The sequence below is a fragment of the Adiantum capillus-veneris genome, chromosome 26, assembly GCF_014529385.1.
Source record: "Adiantum capillus-veneris isolate H3 chromosome 26, ASM1452938v2, whole genome shotgun sequence".
NCBI lineage: Eukaryota > Viridiplantae > Streptophyta > Polypodiopsida > Polypodiales > Pteridaceae > Adiantum > Adiantum capillus-veneris.
In genome coordinates this window covers 14,047,203-14,057,890 of record NC_140956.1, presented here as the reverse complement: position 1 = coordinate 14,057,890, position 10,688 = coordinate 14,047,203, and positions in this window count along the sequence as shown.

The window sequence follows — 10,688 nt, the reverse complement described above, 5'->3', positions numbered from 1 at the left end:
ATTCAATAATGTCGTGTCATAAGAGTTTGTGGCTATTCTGCGTTTGATGAAATGCTGTGCCTATACTCCTATGGTCCCATGAACCTTTGGGTTATTGCTGTGCTAGACAATTCTGACGTTATGATGCCAAATTTTGTGAGAGAGCGCACACACAAAACCAGGGCACTCGTGTATGTCGGTATGGCACTGGTATGTACACCTTGGTTTACCTATCTTCAAGCTGATCGGATAGAGCTGTTGGTTATCTTGATGTGTGGATGTGCTTCACATGACTAATCATACTTGTATACATGTCCTTATTGTATGCAAGGTGGGGGCAGTTCAATTAGGTTGTGCATAGGCATGCTCTCTTTTAAGGTTCTAATAGGCTTGCTCCCTTTGAACACGTTTCTGGCTAAAATTAACGCTCACGTGCTTGTTAAGCACGTCATTGAGCGGTATCTGCTCTGTGCATTGCAGGGGCCAAAGGAAGAGAGTTGGAAGGCTGTTGTCAACTTCATCAGGTGGTCTTTGGAGTGCAGCTAAGTAGCTGGAAGGCCTAAGTTACGATATTGTTGTATTTCTATGTATTAATGTCAGCGAGGAAGAAGTTTTGATAATACAAAGGTACAGGGAAGTTTTAAATATGCTACTTGGTTCAGTGGATTTTGCTATTAAAGCCATGCCTATATCATCGAAGGTCCTTGTGAATCTCTTTTTGTTCTCTGAATGCGAAAACTGCCTTCATAGACGGGCATTTTTTTGTATGGAAAAGGTAAACCTCCATTGCGTAGTAAGATAAACCTTTGCCTGGCGCAGTTAACAACTGTTATGTTTCATCCCAGAAGCGCATCGTTCCACCTAACAATCTGATGTTCATCATCTATTAAGGGGTAGGGAATGGTCCTGAGCTGACCATTCCCCGTAATACGTGCGATCCATGCTGACCGGCGGGACCATTCCTTCCTGTCACAGTCCAGGGGAGTGGGGGCCAGTAAGGAGCCTACACGCGGATGGCAGCACAGGCTGGGCAGGGGAGGGAGGCAACACAGCTACGCAGACAGGTGACAGTTGCGCAGACGGGCAGATTAGGGAGGCAATGATTGGCTGCATGAATAATGTTCCCAGGTCTTGACAATGGCGAGTGGTGGTTAATATTCCCACTGCTGATGTGCGACTCAATCATTTGCAGCAACCTTGAAATTTATTCTGCATGCTGATTTGGTGCCCGTCCAACAGCTGCACTAGTGGATTCTGCAGGAGAAAAAATGCTAGACAGAGGGTTGTGATGTGCTTCCCACTGACCCTAGACTGTGATGGTGTAGGGAATGGTTGCCTACTGGCCATTCCCGTTAAATCATGGGCGACCGGTGGAGGCCGGGAGCCTTGATTACGGGGATGGTCAGTAGGCAACCATTCCCAGCTGTCAATGGTCGAGAGAAGGGGGGCCAATGATTATAAGGTGGTGAGTTGCACAGTTGCACAATCGCTCAGAGCTCGCTAATGATTATGACACCATTGATTGGCCGTAGGATTGCCGTCATGCAAGCTGAGGTGTCAACACTATCATGTTCCTTGTGGTGACCTGTTGTCACCCCATTGGAGGCTCACGGTTTTGATTCAGTATGCTGACGTGCTGTGCATCTGACGACTGCAGGAGAAATTCCGGGCCAAAATGAGCTGCAGCTGCGAGGTTCAGAGTCGCTGGCCCCCATCTCTCTCGACCTCGACGGAGTGCAGCTCTGCCTATGTAACATTGCAAAAAGGAATGTTTTAAGAAATGTACAGGAGATTGACAAGGGTATCTTGGGGAATTTTGTCACAGCTGAAGGGCATTCTGGGAATGGCTGGGAAAATTTGTTGGACATGAGTGGTATGGGATTTGAGGATTTTCAAGATATCTCCACAAATGAGAATTTCTGGTTACTCTAATGCTGCCTGAATCCTTTTGCAACCAATGTAGCATTGTACTTGAGCTTCTTAGCATGCAGGACTTGGAACTCTTGCACACATCCACCAAAACATTAGTTCACCATTCTCACGTTATTGTTCAGCTTCATTATACTGGCAAATCGGGACATTTTAGTTTGTATTTATTGCCCTCCTTGCCCAACATTCAATGCTTTAGACACTATTATGAACCAAGTCTTCTTGTCTCACCTTTCTACATTTCTCAACAGTAGAAATTGGATAAAAGAAATGGACTTCCTATGCATCTTGTCTATACTAATAGATAAAGGGGGAGGAGATTCCGGCTCCCCCCCTTGACACGCATCAAATGGAGATCCATCCGGCAGTGTCGCCTGTAGGCCCGGGCAACACAGTGACGTAGGGAGAGAGAGAGAGAGAGAGAGAGGCGGTGAAGCCGCCGGCTACACTAGTCTTAATTGAATGGAAGATCTAACCTTTTTCAAGATTCTCAAGAGTTATTTAGAAGGTGGCTATATTTCTCTTGAACCTTATCATTTATAGTCTACTCGATACATAAGTAAATGAACGCATTATAGCCATGATTTCTTACCAAATTCAACCAGGAAATTGGGCACATAAAACAACACTCAAGTGCACCAATTTTTGAATTGTGTGGCCATTTTACACTCAAGTGCACCAGTTTTTGAATTGTGTGGCCATTTTTTGTGCTATACTATTTGCATAGATTGATTAAAAGTCTCTTTGATTTCTTGTGTGTCAAACTTAGAGGCTCTAGAGAAATATTTTCCACCGGTATTAACTAACCCACAAATGTTTGCAGTCAAGCTTTGATATGATATGTAGCTATCCAACACATGATGTTGTGAATTTAGGGGTTGGCTTGTGTGTTTCAACAGGTACACCAATGGGTATGTTGAGCTTTCAATAGCTTTAAATGAATTGCAGCCCACTCTATTGCAGAAATTGAAGGTTCAAGTGTTGTGTTAATTTAATGTTTTGCCGAAATGTTCAGTTTGTATTGATTTTGGTTTCTTCTTACTTTGATTCTGTTTGCCTACTTTTTTGTGTTTCTCTTTTGGTTAGCTTAGTTGCTCTCCCTCAATCTTTTGTCGTACTAAAAACCTTCATCAATGTATGTTCCCTTGCCTCCTTGGTTTGGTTTGAATGTATTTTGGTAGCCCCTTTGAGCAAGTAACAAGGATTTTGCATTCTTCGCATCTTCCAAATTTGAGAGTCCCAACTTCCTTTCCTACCTTGGATACTTCTTTTGCTTGTTGGTTTGATTTTGGTGGTTTCTTCTAACCCATCCTGGTCTTTAATATTTGGAGTGGCTCTCCTTGGTTGGGCATATTGAATCTGACGCTTCTTTTGCCCATTTTTACACTTAGTGGAGCTAGTTGTTTAGCTAGTCCATATTGGCAATGTTTTGCAAGCTATCAAGGGTCCCTCTCTCTTCTACTTTGTAGGGATTCCAAGGTGCCTTTTTATCTTTAGAAAGAGATGTTTTTGCCCCTAGTGTTTTGGAATTGTTTCAATTTTTGTTTCTTCTCGATGATCTTATATTCCCCTTCATTGTTGAGGTCTAGTTGTGTCAATTTTGAACTTCCCTAAAAACAAGTTTGTTTTTCATAATCTTTAGTACGTTCTTGATAGTAGAAACTACCTGTATCCTCACACACACACACACACACACACACACACACACACACACACACACACACACACACACACACACACACACACACACATTGCCCATAAATACTAAAAAAAAACAAAAAAAAAACCACATGGGCTGATGCACCATTTGATGAGCGACTCTCTTGGTCCATATGATGCTCCTCTTAAAAAATTCCCCATTAACAAAAATTGAAAAAGCCTAAAAGGCTTATGGACTATCATCTCATGCATGTCTAAAAACACGTGGAGGAGCCATCATTTATTGGCGCGATGAGCAATTTTTCCCACCACTTGGCAGATACGCCCTGCGCATATATGGTTTCACTTGCAGTCGGTAGCCCCCACACAAAAACGTTTCTTTTGGCTTGGTTGAGGAGTGGCTCCACTCCACCACTACCCTTTGCATGCATAGCCATGGCTTTAAAAGAGGTCCTTTACGGACTTGGTGCAAGTATAGACATACTACCTACATGTGCTTGTGTATGACAACAACACTCTTGGCTTCACAGAGCAGTTATTGGGCCCCTTCTCCTACATTCAACACAACCCAATAGCTATGGAGAGCAATACCCAGGTGCCAGCTTGCTACTATAAGGAATTTTCTTTGCATTGTAGTTTTGGTTGACATCTATAACATGTGGGCTTCTTTTGTAACACCTGTCTTCCACGAACTAATAAAATTTTCATTTGTTGGCTGTGATGGTGGCAGGTATAGAGGAACCCCTTACCCTAAATGCTTCTGCAAGAATAATCTCTCTATGGTTTGATAATGGCATGCCCATGTATTATGATGAATTCCTAGCCTTTTCTTCTCATTAACGAAGAAATGGCATGCTTTTCTCCATATGTTTCCCTTTTGAGGAGCCGTGGTCTTTTGTAGCGCGTGCGTGCACGCGCGCGCGCACACACACACACACACACACACACACACACACACACACACACACACACACACACTCGGTGATAGTAATTGTTATTGATTACCTATCATCTTTAAAATGTTGATCCCTTCTCTCTCGGCTCACTTAGTTTGTTTTTCTATAGGTAAGCTTAGGTGGATGGGATGCTGCACTTGTAGCCCTAGGTTATGATGGTAGCTTATCGGCTCCTCCCTCTATTCTGCAAGGCCTACTTCTTTGCATTAAAGATCCATCTTTCCATAAAACTCTGATGGATGCAGATAAGGCCACTTTGGCTTTGGATGACACTATTGACTTACTAGTACTTGCTCAATTGGATATCCGGGCTTGGTTCAATATATATACTTTGGCTAAAGATAACCCTGTTGCTACTGGTCAAGGCTCATGGATATTGCTGCTAATCTTGAGAATATCCAAGATGATGATGGCATGGAACACCGTGAATGGCTCGAAAACTCCCCTCATATTATGATGAATTTTATGGATATGCATGGCAAAAAGCTTTGAAACGACCCATTATCAAACAGAGGAAGAAGCATCTACTGCAAGGGGCCCCATCCTTGTCTATCTCACCTCCCACCGCATCTTCAAATTGGATGATCCCTGACGGTCTTGATGAAGAAGAGGTAGCTATTACTACATAGAACTTTTCCATGAGTAGCCCCTCACTTGGTATTGCTAAAAATCCCTTTGAAACCTACACATACCCGAGTTACTAGAAAAACGTACACAATTGTCCAAGTCTAAGAATGTTTACTCATACATTTCTTTGAGAGCTTTCTTTGTAAGGTTAATACTAGAATGATAATCTTCACCCATTGTAATCAAGTGGTTTGTGTGGGTGGAAAGTTCTTTTGGATACACTCTCATAGAAGGAAGCCTAAGACTTTATTTCCACAAGGATGCTTGCCAACCATTTGCACCAAATTTTGCTCATTTTTATTGGGAATATAGGAGAGTCTTTTAGAGAGACCTTGCTCTTCAAAGTTGATTTCCAACTGTGTTGGTGCTTCCTCTCCCCTCGAACACTTCATGCTTGCATAGATAGTAAGCACCAAGAGAGATTCATCCTCTCTAAGTCCAAGTGTCGTTGCAATTTTTTTGAGAAAAAAATTTGAAAACTCTCCACCACCACTACATGTAATGTGCATAATTAGAGGTCAAGGACTTCCTCCAACACTTTCATCTCCCTTTATCCTCCCATCTTCCTTCTTGGTGGAGCTGGGCTCTTGTAAGAGAATGAGCTTCATGGATACATTTTCATTTTCCTACTCCAAAATAGTTATAGGGTTGGAATGAGCTGGTCACTCTTACTCAGATATTCTAGGTTGGTAGTTAGAGTTAGTTCAGATCAGGCAGAAGACTTCAAACCAAATTAGATATAGACACAACATGAACTAGAAAAGACAGTGAAATTGGAATTGTACATTGAATTTAGAGAATGAGATTGGAATTCTATATTAAGAACAATAAACCAATAAAATGAGAGTAAGCTCAGTGAGAGTTGATGTTTTGGTACCGGGGTCATAAAATGTGCGTTTGCTCCAGGTAAACCTGGACCTATCCAGCTTATGGCAATACGATGAAGTATGCGTCCACCCTCGAGGCAATGGATGATTGCACTTAATGTGGGCTTCAAACAAAATTTCGGCCATCTGAGGTTCAGAGGATACTTTGTTAGCCAGGTTCTTCTCAAGTATCTTTTTGAGGCTTCTATTGTTAGTTGAAGGAGCTGATTTGTTAGTTTGATGAAGCACCTGAGATGTACCTTCCACTGACCCATCCTTAGCTGAAAATTCTGAAGGTTTTTAATAAGCCCATTGGCATAAGTCTTCTTTAGAGCCTCTCACAAAACTTGTGTTAAGGCTGCTAGCCATTCAGTAGTGACTTCCTCATACCATTCTTTGAGCCCGTCCACTATTTGGATGTTGCATTGATGATCTACTGGCTTAGTGTGTGGGGAATAGAGCACTCAAAAGAAGTGAGGCAACTCTGCTTCTTTTGCAAGAATTCCATACAATGCTGTGGAGTCTGGGACAAATACCAAAACATTCATAATCATCTAGTTCTCTTGCTACATCATCTTCCTTGTAAGAGGAACCAAATGAAACAAACTCTTGAGATTGAGCTCTTGCTCCCTGAAAATCATTTAAGTATTTGGTCCTCGATTGCTAGTCGCATTATTTTCCTGTAAGGCTTTGACTCTTTGGTTTAGAATTTCCTTAGCACCCTGCATCTGAATCAGCATGTCTTTGATTTGAATGTGGATGTCCTTCATACACTGGTAGGTTGGTTTTGTGCCTAATAACATCTCTACTTGTAAACCCAAGGACCTGAGGTCATTAATGGTTAAATCCTTTATAGCTTGGTTTACTGCTTTCTCATCAAAGGTTAGAAACCATTCTAAAACCCCTCTAGCACTTGTACACAACTCAGATGCAAAGGCAGTTTGCAGACTACTTGATTGTACAAGTTGATGGCTGAAAGCAAGGGATGGTGGTGCAAAATTGGTTTTCCTTGACACCACCTAGGCTTGGTGGGTTCTTGAGTAGAACAAGACTAAAGTAAAAGAGGGCAAAGAGGAATAAAGGAGAAAAATTAAATGTAAAATTCTCTAAGGTTTTTTACTTTAGTCTTTTTTTTTGAAACGTCCCATAAAAGATCGCCATGGGTGCAAGATGTGGGTGGGATTCAAATTTTGCCACTCTCTCTCTCTCTCTCTCTCTCTCTCTCTCTCTCTCTCTCTCCCCCCCCCCCCCCCCCCCCCCCCCCCCCCGCCCCCACTCTCTATACATCCATGGTAGCTCATGCCAATACCATATCTATAGAGACAATGCTAGAAGCTGAGTGTGATCCCTTCAACAATCTAAGTGAAGGATGCTTGCATTTCCAGATGGTACTATAATGGGAACCATGAGCATTTATGAACCTTTCAACAACCAAGAATTTTTGTGGGATATTGGGTGCAAAAGAAGCACGAGCAATGACGTAAGGAGCACAACCCTGCTAAGACATCTGAAATTTCTACAACCAGGTCAAGGAACCATATATGCAAAGCCATGGCTAGATGTTGGCATTGGAAGACCCAAGGACTCTAACAACAATACAACAACAAGAAATCCTAGACTAGCTCATGCATCATCAACCATTTTCCAAGTCGAGGATTTTGAATGTGCAATCAAGTCTTCTTTCCATTGTTCATAACAAATTGAATCAGTTGAAAGTACTCCACTTTTCAAGTGAGCTTTTTGTGAAGAGAACCTCTTTGATGATGATACTGAACAATGGTGATCAGAGGACAACGTCAGTGAACCAGTCCAAAATTGCTAGTATCTTGAGTGTTCATCGACAAAATAAAGTGGCAACAAGCAATCAATTTGAAATGAAAGATGAGGATAAAGTGTTTCCACTTACTACTTGCCACAGACAATTGCCTTTGCATACAAGTATCACGAATGAAACTAGAGATTTGGTGGCCGCTTTCTAGGAATCTGAGACGAGAGTTTCACCTAACAAAAAGGATATTTGCAAGCACAGAATCAAGGCAAAATGTGTCATCAAACATCCCATACATCTTCTAGACGACTCCATGTAATATGTTTTTCCTACAATGAAATCCTTGGTGGCCTTGGTTTCTATTGGAATAGTGCTCACAAAATTTGTAGTCTTTAGGCGGCATTCAAGTTTGGCTGTACAATACCAAATTGGTTTTTTTTTTTTTTTGCCAAAAATCTCTCTAGGCCAAACAGTACCACTTTTGTTGCTTTTTGGGCAACAATCGTTGTAGGTACCATTTCCCAGCTCCATAGTACCAATTTGGTGCTTCTTTGGATTTTGCATGGTTTCCAAGAGGATGCACAATACAATTTTCTGGTTGCAATGCCCGAAAGTATGGATGCACATTCTCAATTTGGTCCTTTTGATTTCCACCCACGCTTGGTAGTGTAATACCGAATTGGGTGTTGAAAACAAATTTGGTGCCTTCAACTAGAGAGATTGTATCAATTTTGGCTCTTTTTGGTATCTAGAAAATTTTCCAATTTGGTACTATGGATCTAGTTTGTAATTATGTAATATACAAAAAAGTACCCAAATTGGTACTATGTAGGTTACTTTAGGTGTGTTTGCATACTACCCAAGGGGATCTACATCAATAATTTGATACTTTCGGAAACTTCTTGCACTTAAAAGCATAGTACCAAATTGGATTTTTGGTGCTTTTAGTGTTACCTAGAAAGTACCAAACAAGATGAATAATATCAATTTTGAAGCTTTTTGAAAAAATGAAAAGTACCCCATTTGGTACTACTGATCTAGTTTGATACTATGCAATATGTAGAAAAGTTTTTATTTGGTACTATGAATTCATTTTGGTACTATTCAGAGTGCTTTGAGTTTGCCTGCATAGTACCTTAGAGATCGATAGTCTCAATTTGGTACTCTAGGGCATCATTCACACTCGGTAGTACAATATCAAACTGGGAGGAAACAGACTTGGTGATTTCAGATTATCCTGCAAAGTACCAAACTAAATACATAGTACCAAACTGGTGCTTTTCTCTACCCAAAAATCTAGTTTGGTAGTAGAGATCCAGTTTGATACTATGCAGTTTATTAAAAAGTACCAAATTGGGTACCTTAGGGGATCCATAGTATCAAATGGTGCTATTAGTGTGCCCACACAGTACCTTAGGGGATCCATAGTACCAAATTTGGTGCTTTTAAGCAACATAGTACCAAAGATTATATGCAATTTAATTCTTTTGGGCACCAACCACTGTAGGTAGTAAAGTTTTGAAAATAGAATTTTTGCTTTTAGGGACTTGCATAGGTTACATGGAACCAAATTTGGTGCTTTTCAACACCCAATTTAGTACTATAGTCTGATTTTTGACCGTACATTGCCAAATTTGGTATTTTAGAATGAGTTGGTGGTTTACAATACCAAATTTGGTACTGTAAACTGCTTTGGTCCTTTACTCATTTTTTGTAATATTCCGAGCTCGAATGTGCATCATTTTTTGTTTATAGGCAAAGCTCTACAAAAGATTCAAGAGCACATATCCTACGGTGAATTTGTCGCTTAGGTCCTTTGAGACACTCAAATCATTCTTTGTCCAAAAATTGAAAGAGCGCTATACTACTTGTTGCTGTGTTTACTGGAATTGGAGCTGATCTCTTTAGATAGCTGATTCCAGTGTTAGAATTTACAACTACTGGAAGTCGTCAGTTCAGTAAGTGAAATTGGAATGGAATATGGAAAGTGAATTGGAATAGTTAACTGAACTGAAATACTCTATTGGGACTAGAAACAGACTGAATGACTGGAAAAGTGTTTCAGGTTCAAATTCAGAGTTTATGAAGAACGAGTACAAGGTATAACAGAATGAAGCCCAATTGAATACTGTAGTAATGATTACAAAGTAGAATTACAAGTGAAGAGATTGTAACTCAAGAATAGCTTCGAAGACTAGAACCAAGAGAGTAGGAGTAAGAAGTCAAAAGTACAAGCAACCCAAAGTACAATCAGCCTGATTACAATGTAATGGATCCTATTTATAGCCTCTTGAAGTTACCGTGGTAACTGTCGTGGTAATTACTGATTGGTCCACTGTTCGGCTTCCAGGAGACAGTTCCCGCTTGTTGAGACTGTCTTCGCCATCTACATCCTTCCCTCCTTTCTTGAATTTTGGTAAGACTCCAAAATTTTTGAAAAAATCCACCGTCTGATTCTTTTGAGGTGTTTTAGTCCCCGGTTCAGTCTTAGGATCAGAATATCTTTCTGACTCCTCAGGGATAGGGTCAACACGGTAGGATGGTTTACGACCATGGCTGGTTTTGGGTGCCATATCTTCAGCTGAAAATTCAAAGTGGGAGAAGCGTTCTGGTCAATGAGCAAACAGCTCTAGCCACCGTGATCGCCAAAATGGAATTGGAGTTGATCTCTTTAGATAGCTGATTCGAGTGTTAGGATTTATAGCTACTCGAAGTCGTCAGTTCAGTCAGTGAAATTGGAATGGAATATGGAAACTGAACTGGAATAGTTAACTGAACTGAAATACACTACTAGGACTAGAAACAGACTGAATGACTGGAAAAGTGTATCAGATTCAGAGTTTATGAAGAACAAGTACAAGGTATAACAGACTGAAGCCCAATTGACTGTAGTAATGATTACAG